Genomic DNA, 15,352 nt, shown 5'->3' on the forward strand with positions numbered 1-15,352 from the left:
CCCACTCACCTTTGTGGAAAATACGATTGAAAAGTGCCCGCAAGAATCTCTTCAGATGCCTCCAGAGTTGAGGGAAGAAGGGGAGGGGGGAGGCCGGGAGCAGGGTGAGCCCTGAAATCCAACCCTTGTCCCGGTCACACCCCAGCAGCCCTCCCACCTCAGCCCCTTCAAGACCCCAGGGCTCCCCCAACCGCGCTGCACAGATCCTGCCCTGACCATAGTCACCATGTTGATCCCCACGTTGAGCAAGATGAAGCTGACCGGGATCAGAAGAATTGAGTATCCTTGCTCCTGGCATTTCCTGGGGATGGGGCCAGTGAACGGCTCGGCTCGGTAGTAGTTTCGCTCACCCATGGCCGTTGGTCCCAGGACTGCCTGGGCCCTCTGCCCTCCAGTTTTAACTGGGAGCCAGACTGGGTCATAATGGGGCAGGTGGTGAGGTCACAGTGAGGGAGGGGGATGAAAAGGAGGGCCCAGAGTGGCATTCCCTGGTAACCAGGGTCAGGTAAGCTGAGCCTGGACAGTCAAACAGGGCCCGGTGGCCGGCATACATCCCCTCGAGCGGTCATTCATTCGCTCACCGCCCGCTGACTCACTTGTTCAAATGACACATTGCGTCTCTTGGCCCCTCTTGAGACTAGGAAGACCTTGGCCTCAGAGGCCTGCTGAAGGCCTGGCTGGAGTCCAGAGCCTCAGCCTTCTTCATGCCCTTCACTGGGCCTGGAGCTGGACCTGCCCAGATGTGGAACCTCCCAGTTTGGAAGCAACTTCTTGTATGAGGCTCTCTGTGGACAGGGACAGCTGAGACACAGAGGAGGTGCCCAGAGACCAGGGGTTTGGAGTCTGCAGCTGCAGATGTACTTAGTGCATGGTATAGGACCAGGAGGGGCCTGCTGGCAGAACTGTGGCCACTAAACCAAAGGGACCCTCAGGCCAAGAAGGGGACACTGGCTTCTTATTGCAGGAAGCCAAGCGCAGGGACCCAGGCTGGCAGAAGGAGTGGCGCTTCCAAGCCACAGACCACCAATGTTTCCTGGACTCTGGCGCTCTTTATTCCTCTCTCCATGCCCTGCCGCCCCCTGCCCCTGCCCCCACTTGCTGCTGGTAAGTTCACTTTCCCAGTCTGGCTCCCGTGCAGAGAGGGCCTGGAGGCCGAGGTGGAAGGTAGCAGCGAGTTGGCCCGCGCTTGGCCCTCCTGCGGTTGCCGCTTCAGCACCAGACTGTCATACACCTGGTAGTTGGCATTGCCTCCCGGGTTCCGGCTGAGTGGCATGAAGGTGGGCGGGGGTGGAGGGTGCTCGGTAGCCTGGACGTCGGGCAGGAGGTGAGAGGGGCGGAGGAGCAGCGCTGAGCTGGGAGCCGGGGCCCGCTGGTCCGAGGCCTCGGCCAGTACCGTGAGGGAGGCGGAGGTGGCCACAGGGCGCCGCAAGGGCAGGATCTCAGCCCATTCGGCCGCCGGGTGCCGCACCTCGTGGGGATCGCGGGAGTAATCCAAGTGTCCCGTGGAGGGATGCAGGCTGCGGTTGGACTCGCTGTGAGCACAGCTGGGGAGGCTACGTCTGTGGGCCGGTGGGGTGTCGCGCTACCAGGCGTCGGGCCGGTAGACCCGAGGCACCAGAGCGGATGGAGGCTCAGAGCCCTCCAGACCCAGACTCCGCCATGGGCCCAGTTGCCGTCCTTTCGGCCCGCGAGCCCCTCGACCTGCACCTGGCCGCCCCCACCGGCGCCCAGCCCCGGCGCCGCCACCTGTGTGCCGGTGTGTCCCTCCACAGCTCCCTCCGACAAAAGCCCCACCCCCACCCCGCCCCTCTGGCGTGTCACCGCGGCCGGGTGCGGGAGCGGGATCGAGGGCAGGGGCCGCTTCCCCGGGCCTGCCGGCCACCAGGGGCGGGGTCCTGAGCTCGGCGGGGGGTGTGGGGGCAAGGGTGGCCTTGCCGGGGCTGAGGGGCCGTGGCGACTCAATGGTGGCTCCCGGTGGCTTCGGGCCAGCTGCTGTCGGGCAGGAGGGCCGGCCCGGGCTGCGGCCGGGCTGCGCCTAGGGCCGCGTGGGCGGGCAGGGCCGATGCCCAAGGGACCGCGGGCCCCGGGCCCTGAAGCCTCCGGGGCCACGTCCCTGTGAGCGACGTGCGGGATCTTGGGCGGGGCGCCAAGCGCCGAAGGGTTTGCTGGGTCACGGCCGCCCTGGGCTGGGAGGTGGTCGCCAAACCCTCCGCCGCCGCCCGATACCCGAGACCTCCGTTGCCCCTGCCTGGGCGGGCGAGGGGGCCCTGCCGGGGCGGGCCGGCCGCCAGGCTGGCGTTAAGGCGCCAGCGCCAGCGAAACTGGGCCTCAAGAGGCCGCCCGCGGCCCCCCGCCCCCGTCTACGGCCATACCACCCTGAACGCGCCCGATCTCGTCTGATCTCGGAAGCTAAGCAGGGTCGGGCCTGGTTAGTACTTGGATGGGAGACCGCCTGGGAATACCGGGTGCTGTAGGCTTTTTGCCTCCCGCTCCGCCCGCCTTCTCCTTTACTCGCCCGCGGCGGGGGCCGCCGGCTCCGCCCCCGCCGGGCCCCGCTGCAGGCCCCACCTCCTCAGGCCCCTCCCACCACGGCGCGCGCCGGCGGGGTCGCTCCCCGCCGGCCCGGCCGGCCAGGCGGCCAGAAGGCGGCCCTGGAAGGCAGGCGCACCCCAGACGCTCCCGGGGTGGCTGGCCCGGACCCAGACTCCGCCGCGGGCCCAGTTGCCGTCCTTTCGGCCCGCGAGCCCCTCGACCTGCACCTGGCCGCCCCCACCGGCGCCCAGCCCCGGCGCCGCCACCTGTGTGCCGGTGTGTCCCTCCACAGCTCCCTCCGACAAAAGCCCCCCCCCACCCCGCCCCTCTGGCGTGTCACCGCGGCCGGGTGCGGGAGCGGGATCGAGGGCAGGGGCCGCTTCCCCGGGCCTGCCGGCCACCAGGGGCGGGGTCCTGAGCTCGGCGGGGGGTGTGGGGGCAAGGGTGGCCTTGCCGGGGCTGAGGGGCCGTGGCGACTCAATGGTGGCTCCCGGTGGCTTCGGGCCAGCTGCTGTCGGGCAGGAGGGCCGGCCCGGGCTGCGGCCGGGCTGCGCCTAGGGCCGCGTGGGCGGGCAGGGCCGATGCCCAAGGGACCGCGGGCCCCGGGCCCTGAAGCCTCCGGGGCCACGTCCCTGTGAGCGACGTGCGGGATCTTGGGCGGGGCGCCAAGCGCCGAAGGGTTTGCTGGGTCACGGCCGCCCTGGGCTGGGAGGTGGTCGCCAAACCCTCCGCCGCCGCCCGATACCCGAGACCTCCGTTGCCCCTGCCTGGGCGGGCGAGGGGGCCCTGCCGGGGCGGGCCGGCCGCCAGGCTGGCGTTAAGGCGCCAGCGCCAGCGAAACTGGGCCTCAAGAGGCCGCCCGCGGCCCCCCGCCCCCGTCTACGGCCATACCACCCTGAACGCGCCCGATCTCGTCTGATCTCGGAAGCTAAGCAGGGTCGGGCCTGGTTAGTACTTGGATGGGAGACCGCCTGGGAATACCGGGTGCTGTAGGCTTTTTGCCTCCCGCTCCGCCCGCCTTCTCCTTTACTCGCCCGCGGCGGGGGGGCCGCCGGCTCCGCCCCCGCCGAGCCCCGCTGCAGGCAGTAGTCAAGGTGGGTTTACCTGCCCGAGCAGGAAGCTTGGGCGATGGCAGAAGTGGGAAGAAACTCTTGAGCACAGGTTCTTGGGATCCACGGAGCAGCGCATGCACATGCGATGGGTGCCTACACAGCTGGCTTGCTTGTCTGTGGGGAAAGGCGAGATGGGTCAGGGCCTGGGTTCCTGAGGGGCTGAGAATCAAGGCAGGGATAGAAGAAAGGGGACAGGCCCACATCCCCTGAACCCACGCCGGCGCCCACTCACCTTTGTGGAAAATACAATTGAAAAGTGCCCGCAAGAATCTCTTCAGATGCCTCCAGAGTTGAGGGAAGAAGGGGAGGGGGGAGGCCGGGAGCAGGGTGAGCCCTGAAATCCAACCCTTGTCCCGGTCACACCCCAGCAGCCCTCCCACCTCAGCCCCTTCAAGACCCCAGGGCTCCCCCAACCGCGCTGCACAGATCCTGCCCTGACCATAGTCACCATGTTGATCCCCACGTTGAGCAAGATGAAGCTGACCGGGATCAGAAGAATTGAGTATCCTTGCTCCTGGCATTTCCTGGGGATGGGGCCAGTGAACGGCTCGGCTCGGTAGTAGTTTCGCTCACCCATGGCCGTTGGTCCCAGGACTGCCTGGGCCCTCTGCCCTCCAGTTTTAACTGGGAGCCAGACTGGGTCATAATGGGGCAGGTGGTGAGGTCACAGTGAGGGAGGGGGATGAAAAGGAGGGCCCAGAGTGGCATTCCCTGGTAACCAGGGTCAGGTAAGCTGAGCCTGGACAGTCAAACAGGGCCCGGTGGCCGGCATACATCCCCTCGAGCGGTCATTCATTCGCTCACCGCCCGCTGACTCACTTGTTCAAATGACACATTGCGTCTCTTGGCCCCTCTTGAGACTAGGAAGACCTTGGCCTCAGAGGCCTGCTGAAGGCCTGGCTGGAGTCCAGAGCCTCAGCCTTCTTCATGCCCTTCACTGGGCCTGGAGCTGGACCTGCCCAGATGTGGAACCTCCCAGTTTGGAAGCAACTTCTTGTATGAGGCTCTCTGTGGACAGGGACAGCTGAGACACAGAGGAGGTGCCCAGAGACCAGGGGTTTGGAGTCTGCAGCTGCAGATGTACTTAGTGCATGGTATAGGACCAGGAGGGGCCTGCTGGCAGAACTGTGGCCACTAAACCAAAGGGACCCTCAGGCCAAGAAGGGGACACTGGCTTCTTATTGCAGGAAGCCAAGCGCAGGGACCCAGGCTGGCAGAAGGAGTGGCGCTTCCAAGCCACAGACCACCAATGTTTCCTGGACTCTGGCGCTCTTTATTCCTCTCTCCATGCCCTGCCGCCCCCTGCCCCTGCCCCCACTTGCTGCTGGTAAGTTCACTTTCCCAGTCTGGCTCCCGTGCAGAGAGGGCCTGGAGGCCGAGGTGGAAGGTAGCAGCGAGTTGGCCCGCGCTTGGCCCTCCTGCGGTTGCCGCTTCAGCACCAGACTGTCATACACCTGGTAGTTGGCATTGCCTCCCGGGTTCCGGCTGAGTGGCATGAAGGTGGGCGGGGGTGGAGGGTGCTCGGTAGCCTGGACGTCGGGCAGGAGGTGAGAGGGGCGGAGGAGCAGCGCTGAGCTGGGAGCCGGGGCCCGCTGGTCCGAGGCCTCGGCCAGTACCGTGAGGGAGGCGGAGGTGGCCACAGGGCGCCGCAAGGGCAGGATCTCAGCCCATTCGGCCGCCGGGTGCCGCACCTCGTGGGGATCGCGGGAGTAATCCAAGTGTCCCGTGGAGGGATGCAGGCTGCGGTTGGACTCGCTGTGAGCACAGCTGGGGAGGCTACGTCTGTGGGCCGGTGGGGTGTCGCGCTACCAGGCGTCGGGCCGGTAGACCCGAGGCACCAGAGCGGATGGAGGCTCAGAGCCCTCCAGACCCAGACTCCGCCATGGGCCCAGTTGCCGTCCTTTCGGCCCGCGAGCCCCTCGACCTGCACCTGGCCGCCCCCACCGGCGCCCAGCCCCGGCGCCGCCACCTGTGTGCCGGTGTGTCCCTCCACAGCTCCCTCCGACAAAAGCCCCACCCCCACCCCGCCCCTCTGGCGTGTCAGCGCGGCCGGGTGCGGGAGCGGGATCGAGGGCAGGGGCCGCTTCCCCGGGCCTGCCGGCCACCAGGGGCGGGGTCCTGAGCTCGGCGGGGGGTGTGGGGGCAAGGGTGGCCTTGCCGGGGCTGAGGGGCCGTGGCGACTCAATGGTGGCTCCCGGTGGCTTCGGGCCAGCTGCTGTCGGGCAGGAGGGCCGGCCCGGGCTGCGGCCGGGCTGCGCCTAGGGCCGCGTGGGCGGGCAGGGCCGATGCCCAAGGGACCGCGGGCCCCGGGCCCTGAAGCCTCCGGGGCCACGTCCCTGTGAGCGACGTGCGGGATCTTGGGCGGGGCGCCAAGCGCCGAAGGGTTTGCTGGGTCACGGCCGCCCTGGGCTGGGAGGTGGTCGCCAAACCCTCCGCCGCCGCCCGATACCCGAGACCTCCGTTGCCCCTGCCTGGGCGGGCGAGGGGGCCCTGCCGGGGCGGGCCGGCCGCCAGGCTGGCGTTAAGGCGCCAGCGCCAGCGAAACTGGGCCTCAAGAGGCCGCCCGCGGCCCCCCGCCCCCGTCTACGGCCATACCACCCTGAACGCGCCCGATCTCGTCTGATCTCGGAAGCTAAGCAGGGTCGGGCCTGGTTAGTACTTGGATGGGAGACCGCCTGGGAATACCGGGTGCTGTAGGCTTTTTGCCTCCCGCTCCGCCCGCCTTCTCCTTTACTCGCCCGCGGCGGGGGCCGCCGGCTCCGCCCCCGCCGGGCCCCGCTGCAGGCCCCACCTCCTCAGGCCCCTCCCACCACGGCGCGCGCCGGCGGGGTCGCTCCCCGCCGGCCCGGCCGGCCAGGCGGCCAGAAGGCGGCCCTGGAAGGCAGGCGCACCCCAGACGCTCCCGGGGTGGCTGGCCCGGACCCAGACTCCGCCGCGGGCCCAGTTGCCGTCCTTTCGGCCCGCGAGCCCCTCGACCTGCACCTGGCCGCCCCCACCGGCGCCCAGCCCCGGCGCCGCCACCTGTGTGCCGGTGTGTCCCTCCACAGCTCCCTCCGACAAAAGCCCCCCCCCACCCCGCCCCTCTGGCGTGTCACCGCGGCCGGGTGCGGGAGCGGGATCGAGGGCAGGGGCCGCTTCCCCGGGCCTGCCGGCCACCAGGGGCGGGGTCCTGAGCTCGGCGGGGGGTGTGGGGGCAAGGGTGGCCTTGCCGGGGCTGAGGGGCCGTGGCGACTCAATGGTGGCTCCCGGTGGCTTCGGGCCAGCTGCTGTCGGGCAGGAGGGCCGGCCCGGGCTGCGGCCGGGCTGCGCCTAGGGCCGCGTGGGCGGGCAGGGCCGATGCCCAAGGGACCGCGGGCCCCGGGCCCTGAAGCCTCCGGGGCCACGTCCCTGTGAGCGACGTGCGGGATCTTGGGCGGGGCGCCAAGCGCCGAAGGGTTTGCTGGGTCACGGCCGCCCTGGGCTGGGAGGTGGTCGCCAAACCCTCCGCCGCCGCCCGATACCCGAGACCTCCGTTGCCCCTGCCTGGGCGGGCGAGGGGGCCCTGCCGGGGCGGGCCGGCCGCCAGGCTGGCGTTAAGGCGCCAGCGCCAGCGAAACTGGGCCTCAAGAGGCCGCCCGCGGCCCCCCGCCCCCGTCTACGGCCATACCACCCTGAACGCGCCCGATCTCGTCTGATCTCGGAAGCTAAGCAGGGTCGGGCCTGGTTAGTACTTGGATGGGAGACCGCCTGGGAATACCGGGTGCTGTAGGCTTTTTGCCTCCCGCTCCGCCCGCCTTCTCCTTTACTCGCCCGCGGCGGGGGGGCCGCCGGCTCCGCCCCCGCCGAGCCCCGCTGCAGGCAGTAGTCAAGGTGGGTTTACCTGCCCGAGCAGGAAGCTTGGGCGATGGCAGAAGTGGGAAGAAACTCTTGAGCACAGGTTCTTGGGATCCACGGAGCAGCGCATGCACATGCGATGGGTGCCTACACAGCTGGCTTGCTTGTCTGTGGGGAAAGGCGAGATGGGTCAGGGCCTGGGTTCCTGAGGGGCTGAGAATCAAGGCAGGGATAGAAGAAAGGGGACAGGCCCACATCCCCTGAACCCACGCCGGCGCCCACTCACCTTTGTGGAAAATACGATTGAAAAGTGCCCGCAAGAATCTCTTCAGATGCCTCCAGAGTTGAGGGAAGAAGGGGAGGGGGGAGGCCGGGAGCAGGGTGAGCCCTGAAATCCAACCCTTGTCCCGGTCACACCCCAGCAGCCCTCCCACCTCAGCCCCTTCAAGACCCCAGGGCTCCCCCAACCGCGCTGCACAGATCCTGCCCTGACCATAGTCACCATGTTGATCCCCACGTTGAGCAAGATGAAGCTGACCGGGATCAGAAGAATTGAGTATCCTTGCTCCTGGCATTTCCTGGGGATGGGGCCAGTGAACGGCTCGGCTCGGTAGTAGTTTCGCTCACCCATGGCCGTTGGTCCCAGGACTGCCTGGGCCCTCTGCCCTCCAGTTTTAACTGGGAGCCAGACTGGGTCATAATGGGGCAGGTGGTGAGGTCACAGTGAGGGAGGGGGATGAAAAGGAGGGCCCAGAGTGGCATTCCCTGGTAACCAGGGTCAGGTAAGCTGAGCCTGGACAGTCAAACAGGGCCCGGTGGCCGGCATACATCCCCTCGAGCGGTCATTCATTCGCTCACCGCCCGCTGACTCACTTGTTCAAATGACACATTGCGTCTCTTGGCCCCTCTTGAGACTAGGAAGACCTTGGCCTCAGAGGCCTGCTGAAGGCCTGGCTGGAGTCCAGAGCCTCAGCCTTCTTCATGCCCTTCACTGGGCCTGGAGCTGGACCTGCCCAGATGTGGAACCTCCCAGTTTGGAAGCAACTTCTTGTATGAGGCTCTCTGTGGACAGGGACAGCTGAGACACAGAGGAGGTGCCCAGAGACCAGGGGTTTGGAGTCTGCAGCTGCAGATGTACTTAGTGCATGGTATAGGACCAGGAGGGGCCTGCTGGCAGAACTGTGGCCACTAAACCAAAGGGACCCTCAGGCCAAGAAGGGGACACTGGCTTCTTATTGCAGGAAGCCAAGCGCAGGGACCCAGGCTGGCAGAAGGAGTGGCGCTTCCAAGCCACAGACCACCAATGTTTCCTGGACTCTGGCGCTCTTTATTCCTCTCTCCATGCCCTGCCGCCCCCTGCCCCTGCCCCCACTTGCTGCTGGTAAGTTCACTTTCCCAGTCTGGCTCCCGTGCAGAGAGGGCCTGGAGGCCGAGGTGGAAGGTAGCAGCGAGTTGGCCCGCGCTTGGCCCTCCTGCGGTTGCCGCTTCAGCACCAGACTGTCATACACCTGGTAGTTGGCATTGCCTCCCGGGTTCCGGCTGAGTGGCATGAAGGTGGGCGGGGGTGGAGGGTGCTCGGTAGCCTGGACGTCGGGCAGGAGGTGAGAGGGGCGGAGGAGCAGCGCTGAGCTGGGAGCCGGGGCCCGCTGGTCCGAGGCCTCGGCCAGTACCGTGAGGGAGGCGGAGGTGGCCACAGGGCGCCGCAAGGGCAGGATCTCAGCCCATTCGGCCGCCGGGTGCCGCACCTCGTGGGGATCGCGGGAGTAATCCAAGTGTCCCGTGGAGGGATGCAGGCTGCGGTTGGACTCGCTGTGAGCACAGCTGGGGAGGCTACGTCTGTGGGCCGGTGGGGTGTCGCGCTACCAGGCGTCGGGCCGGTAGACCCGAGGCACCAGAGCGGATGGAGGCTCAGAGCCCTCCAGACCCAGACTCCGCCATGGGCCCAGTTGCCGTCCTTTCGGCCCGCGAGCCCCTCGACCTGCACCTGGCCGCCCCCACCGGCGCCCAGCCCCGGCGCCGCCACCTGTGTGCCGGTGTGTCCCTCCACAGCTCCCTCCGACAAAAGCCCCACCCCCACCCCGCCCCTCTGGCGTGTCACCGCGGCCGGGTGCGGGAGCGGGATCGAGGGCAGGGGCCGCTTCCCCGGGCCTGCCGGCCACCAGGGGCGGGGTCCTGAGCTCGGCGGGGGGTGTGGGGGCAAGGGTGGCCTTGCCGGGGCTGAGGGGCCGTGGCGACTCAATGGTGGCTCCCGGTGGCTTCGGGCCAGCTGCTGTCGGGCAGGAGGGCCGGCCCGGGCTGCGGCCGGGCTGCGCCTAGGGCCGCGTGGGCGGGCAGGGCCGATGCCCAAGGGACCGCGGGCCCCGGGCCCTGAAGCCTCCGGGGCCACGTCCCTGTGAGCGACGTGCGGGATCTTGGGCGGGGCGCCAAGCGCCGAAGGTTTTGCTGGGTCACGGCCGCCCTGGGCTGGGAGGTGGTCGCCAAACCCTCCGCCGCCGCCCGATACCCGAGACCTCCGTTGCCCCTGCCTGGGCGGGCGAGGGGGCCCTGCCGGGGCGGGCCGGCCGCCAGGCTGGCGTTAAGGCGCCAGCGCCAGCGAAACTGGGCCTCAAGAGGCCGCCCGCGGCCCCCCGCCCCCGTCTACGGCCATACCACCCTGAACGCGCCCGATCTCGTCTGATCTCGGAAGCTAAGCAGGGTCGGGCCTGGTTAGTACTTGGATGGGAGACCGCCTGGGAATACCGGGTGCTGTAGGCTTTTTGCCTCCCGCTCCGCCCGCCTTCTCCTTTACTCGCCCGCGGCGGGGGCCGCCGGCTCCGCCCCCGCCGGGCCCCGCTGCAGGCCCCACCTCCTCAGGCCCCTCCCACCACGGCGCGCGCCGGCGGGGTCGCTCCCCGCCGGCCCGGCCGGCCAGGCGGCCAGAAGGCGGCCCTGGAAGGCAGGCGCACCCCAGACGCTCCCGGGGTGGCTGGCCCGGACCCAGACTCCGCCGCGGGCCCAGTTGCCGTCCTTTCGGCCCGCGAGCCCCTCGACCTGCACCTGGCCGCCCCCACCGGCGCCCAGCCCCGGCGCCGCCACCTGTGTGCCGGTGTGTCCCTCCACAGCTCCCTCCGACAAAAGCCCCCCCCCACCCCGCCCCTCTGGCGTGTCACCGCGGCCGGGTGCGGGAGCGGGATCGAGGGCAGGGGCCGCTTCCCCGGGCCTGCCGGCCACCAGGGGCGGGGTCCTGAGCTCGGCGGGGTGTGTGGGGGCAAGGGTGGCCTTGCCGGGGCTGAGGGGCCGTGGCGACTCAATGGTGGCTCCCGGTGGCTTCGGGCCAGCTGCTGTCGGGCAGGAGGGCCGGCCCGGGCTGCGGCCGGGCTGCGCCTAGGGCCGCGTGGGCGGGCAGGGCCGATGCCCAAGGGACCGCGGGCCCCGGGCCCTGAAGCCTCCGGGGCCACGTCCCTGTGAGCGACGTGCGGGATCTTGGGCGGGGCGCCAAGCGCCGAAGGGTTTGCTGGGTCACGGCCGCCCTGGGCTGGGAGGTGGTCGCCAAACCCTCCGCCGCCGCCCGATACCCGAGACCTCCGTTGCCCCTGCCTGGGCGGGCGAGGGGGCCCTGCCGGGGCGGGCCGGCCGCCAGGCTGGCGTTAAGGCGCCAGCGCCAGCGAAACTGGGCCTCAAGAGGCCGCCCGCGGCCCCCCGCCCCCGTCTACGGCCATACCACCCTGAACGCGCCCGATCTCGTCTGATCTCGGAAGCTAAGCAGGGTCGGGCCTGGTTAGTACTTGGATGGGAGACCGCCTGGGAATACCGGGTGCTGTAGGCTTTTTGCCTCCCGCTCCGCCCGCCTTCTCCTTTACTCGCCCGCGGCGGGGGGGCCGCCGGCTCCGCCCCCGCCGAGCCCCGCTGCAGGCAGTAGTCAAGGTGGGTTTACCTGCCCGAGCAGGAAGCTTGGGCGATGGCAGAAGTGGGAAGAAACTCTTGAGCACAGGTTCTTGGGATCCACGGAGCAGCGCATGCACATGCGATGGGTGCCTACACAGCTGGCTTGCTTGTCTGTGGGGAAAGGCGAGATGGGTCAGGGCCTGGGTTCCTGAGGGGCTGAGAATCAAGGCAGGGATAGAAGAAAGGGGACAGGCCCACATCCCCTGAACCCACGCCGGCGCCCACTCACCTTTGTGGAAAATACGATTGAAAAGTGCCCGCAAGAATCTCTTCAGATGCCTCCAGAGTTGAGGGAAGAAGGGGAGGGGGGAGGCCGGGAGCAGGGTGAGCCCTGAAATCCAACCCTTGTCCCGGTCACACCCCAGCAGCCCTCCCACCTCAGCCCCTTCAAGACCCCAGGGCTCCCCCAACCGCGCTGCACAGATCCTGCCCTGACCATAGTCACCATGTTGATCCCCACGTTGAGCAAGATGAAGCTGACCGGGATCAGAAGAATTGAGTATCCTTGCTCCTGGCATTTCCTGGGGATGGGGCCAGTGAACGGCTCGGCTCGGTAGTAGTTTCGCTCACCCATGGCCGTTGGTCCCAGGACTGCCTGGGCCCTCTGCCCTCCAGTTTTAACTGGGAGCCAGACTGGGTCATAATGGGGCAGGTGGTGAGGTCACAGTGAGGGAGGGGGATGAAAAGGAGGGCCCAGAGTGGCATTCCCTGGTAACCAGGGTCAGGTAAGCTGAGCCTGGACAGTCAAACAGGGCCCGGTGGCCGGCATACATCCCCTCGAGCGGTCATTCATTCGCTCACCGCCCGCTGACTCACTTGTTCAAATGACACATTGCGTCTCTTGGCCCCTCTTGAGACTAGGAAGACCTTGGCCTCAGAGGCCTGCTGAAGGCCTGGCTGGAGTCCAGAGCCTCAGCCTTCTTCATGCCCTTCACTGGGCCTGGAGCTGGACCTGCCCAGATGTGGAACCTCCCAGTTTGGAAGCAACTTCTTGTATGAGGCTCTCTGTGGACAGGGACAGCTGAGACACAGAGGAGGTGCCCAGAGACCAGGGGTTTGGAGTCTGCAGCTGCAGATGTACTTAGTGCATGGTATAGGACCAGGAGGGGCCTGCTGGCAGAACTGTGGCCACTAAACCAAAGGGACCCTCAGGCCAAGAAGGGGACACTGGCTTCTTATTGCAGGAAGCCAAGCGCAGGGACCCAGGCTGGCAGAAGGAGTGGCGCTTCCAAGCCACAGACCACCAATGTTTCCTGGACTCTGGCGCTCTTTATTCCTCTCTCCATGCCCTGCCGCCCCCTGCCCCTGCCCCCACTTGCTGCTGGTAAGTTCACTTTCCCAGTCTGGCTCCCGTGCAGAGAGGGCCTGGAGGCCGAGGTGGAAGGTAGCAGCGAGTTGGCCCGCGCTTGGCCCTCCTGCGGTTGCCGCTTCAGCACCAGACTGTCATACACCTGGTAGTTGGCATTGCCTCCCGGGTTCCGGCTGAGTGGCATGAAGGTGGGCGGGGGTGGAGGGTGCTCGGTAGCCTGGACGTCGGGCAGGAGGTGAGAGGGGCGGAGGAGCAGCGCTGAGCTGGGAGCCGGGGCCCGCTGGTCCGAGGCCTCGGCCAGTACCGTGAGGGAGGCGGAGGTGGCCACAGGGCGCCGCAAGGGCAGGATCTCAGCCCATTCGGCCGCCGGGTGCCGCACCTCGTGGGGATCGCGGGAGTAATCCAAGTGTCCCGTGGAGGGATGCAGGCTGCGGTTGGACTCGCTGTGAGCACAGCTGGGGAGGCTACGTCTGTGGGCCGGTGGGGTGTCGCGCTACCAGGCGTCGGGCCGGTAGACCCGAGGCACCAGAGCGGATGGAGGCTCAGAGCCCTCCAGACCCAGACTCCGCCATGGGCCCAGTTGCCGTCCTTTCGGCCCGCGAGCCCCTCGACCTGCACCTGGCCGCCCCCACCGGCGCCCAGCCCCGGCGCCGCCACCTGTGTGCCGGTGTGTCCCTCCACAGCTCCCTCCGACAAAAGCCCCACCCCCACCCCGCCCCTCTGGCGTGTCAGCGCGGCCGGGTGCGGGAGCGGGATCGAGGGCAGGGGCCGCTTCCCCGGGCCTGCCGGCCACCAGGGGCGGGGTCCTGAGCTCGGCGGGGGGTGTGGGGGCAAGGGTGGCCTTGCCGGGGCTGAGGGGCCGTGGCGACTCAATGGTGGCTCCCGGTGGCTTCGGGCCAGCTGCTGTCGGGCAGGAGGGCCGGCCCGGGCTGCGGCCGGGCTGCGCCTAGGGCCGCGTGGGCGGGCAGGGCCGATGCCCAAGGGACCGCGGGCCCCGGGCCCTGAAGCCTCCGGGGCCACGTCCCTGTGAGCGACGTGCGGGATCTTGGGCGGGGCGCCAAGCGCCGAAGGGTTTGCTGGGTCACGGCCGCCCTGGGCTGGGAGGTGGTCGCCAAACCCTCCGCCGCCGCCCGATACCCGAGACCTCCGTTGCCCCTGCCTGGGCGGGCGAGGGGGCCCTGCCGGGGCGGGCCGGCCGCCAGGCTGGCGTTAAGGCGCCAGCGCCAGCGAAACTGGGCCTCAAGAGGCCGCCCGCGGCCCCCCGCCCCCGTCTACGGCCATACCACCCTGAACGCGCCCGATCTCGTCTGATCTCGGAAGCTAAGCAGGGTCGGGCCTGGTTAGTACTTGGATGGGAGACCGCCTGGGAATACCGGGTGCTGTAGGCTTTTTGCCTCCCGCTCCGCCCGCCTTCTCCTTTACTCGCCCGCGGCGGGGGCCGCCGGCTCCGCCCCCGCCGGGCCCCGCTGCAGGCCCCACCTCCTCAGGCCCCTCCCACCACGGCGCGCGCCGGCGGGGTCGCTCCCCGCCGGCCCGGCCGGCCAGGCGGCCAGAAGGCGGCCCTGGAAGGCAGGCGCACCCCAGACGCTCCCGGGGTGGCTGGCCCGGACCCAGACTCCGCCGCGGGCCCAGTTGCCGTCCTTTCGGCCCGCGAGCCCCTCGACCTGCACCTGGCCGCCCCCACCGGCGCCCAGCCCCGGCGCCGCCACCTGTGTGCCGGTGTGTCCCTCCACAGCTCCCTCCGACAAAAGCCCCCCCCCACCCCGCCCCTCTGGCGTGTCACCGCGGCCGGGTGCGGGAGCGGGATCGAGGGCAGGGGCCGCTTCCCCGGGCCTGCCGGCCACCAGGGGCGGGGTCCTGAGCTCGGCGGGGGGTGTGGGGGCAAGGGTGGCCTTGCCGGGGCTGAGGGGCCGTGGCGACTCAATGGTGGCTCCCGGTGGCTTCGGGCCAGCTGCTGTCGGGCAGGAGGGCCGGCCCGGGCTGCGGCCGGGCTGCGCCTAGGGCCGCGTGGGCGGGCAGGGCCGATGCCCAAGGGACCGCGGGCCCCGGGCCCTGAAGCCTCCGGGGCCACGTCCCTGTGAGCGACGTGCGGGATCTTGGGCGGGGCGCCAAGCGCCGAAGGGTTTGCTGGGTCACGGCCGCCCTGGGCTGGGAGGTGGTCGCCAAACCCTCCGCCGCCGCCCGATACCCGAGACCTCCGTTGCCCCTGCCTGGGCGGGCGAGGGGGCCCTGCCGGGGCGGGCCGGCCGCCAGGCTGGCGTTAAGGCGCCAGCGCCAGCGAAACTGGGCCTCAAGAGGCCGCCCGCGGCCCCCCGCCCCCGTCTACGGCCATACCACCCTGAACGCGCCCGATCTCGTCTGATCTCGGAAGCTAAGCAGGGTCGGGCCTGGTTAGTACTTGGATGGGAGACCGCCTGGGAATACCGGGTGCTGTAGGCTTTTTGCCTCCCGCTCCGCCCGCCTTCTCCTTTACTCGCCCGCGGCGGGGGGGCCGCCGGCTCCGCCCCCGCCGAGCCCCGCTGCAGGCAGTAGTCAAGGTGGGTTTACCTGCCCGAGCAGGAAGCTTGGGCGATGGCAGAAGTGGGAAGAAACTCTTGAGCACAGGTTCTTGGGATCCACGGAGCAGCGCATGCACATGCGATGGGTGCCTACACAGCTGGCT

General features: G+C 69.2%; 8 non-coding genes across 8 annotated transcripts; all 8 read left to right on the top strand.

The window, feature by feature from the left end:
- The first annotated feature begins 2,358 nt into the window (after window positions 1-2,358).
- LOC132595439 (5S ribosomal RNA) lies at window positions 2,359-2,477 on the top strand. The gene has a single exon (XR_009561580.1). It is a non-coding gene; the product is annotated as a 5S ribosomal RNA (ribosomal RNA).
- Window positions 2,478-3,409: 932 nt separating this feature from the next.
- Window positions 3,410-3,528, top strand: LOC132595440 (5S ribosomal RNA). Its single transcript, XR_009561581.1, has one exon. It is a non-coding gene; the product is annotated as a 5S ribosomal RNA (ribosomal RNA).
- A 2,697-nt stretch (window positions 3,529-6,225) lies between these two features.
- LOC132595441 (5S ribosomal RNA) lies at window positions 6,226-6,344 on the top strand. The gene has a single exon (XR_009561582.1). It is a non-coding gene; the product is annotated as a 5S ribosomal RNA (ribosomal RNA).
- A 932-nt stretch (window positions 6,345-7,276) lies between these two features.
- LOC132595442 (5S ribosomal RNA) lies at window positions 7,277-7,395 on the top strand. Its single transcript, XR_009561583.1, has one exon. It is a non-coding gene; the product is annotated as a 5S ribosomal RNA (ribosomal RNA).
- Window positions 7,396-10,092: 2,697 nt separating this feature from the next.
- Window positions 10,093-10,211, top strand: LOC132595443 (5S ribosomal RNA). Its single transcript, XR_009561585.1, has one exon. It is a non-coding gene; the product is annotated as a 5S ribosomal RNA (ribosomal RNA).
- A 932-nt stretch (window positions 10,212-11,143) lies between these two features.
- Window positions 11,144-11,262, top strand: LOC132595444 (5S ribosomal RNA). Its single transcript, XR_009561586.1, has one exon. It is a non-coding gene; the product is annotated as a 5S ribosomal RNA (ribosomal RNA).
- Window positions 11,263-13,959: 2,697 nt separating this feature from the next.
- Window positions 13,960-14,078, top strand: LOC132595445 (5S ribosomal RNA). Its single transcript, XR_009561587.1, has one exon. It is a non-coding gene; the product is annotated as a 5S ribosomal RNA (ribosomal RNA).
- A 932-nt stretch (window positions 14,079-15,010) lies between these two features.
- Window positions 15,011-15,129, top strand: LOC132595446 (5S ribosomal RNA). The gene has a single exon (XR_009561588.1). It is a non-coding gene; the product is annotated as a 5S ribosomal RNA (ribosomal RNA).
- Window positions 15,130-15,352: the final 223 nt, after the last annotated feature.

Source organism: Globicephala melas, unplaced genomic scaffold (genome assembly GCF_963455315.2).
Source record: "Globicephala melas unplaced genomic scaffold, mGloMel1.2 SCAFFOLD_182, whole genome shotgun sequence".
Taxonomy (NCBI): Eukaryota; Metazoa; Chordata; class Mammalia; order Artiodactyla; family Delphinidae; genus Globicephala; species Globicephala melas.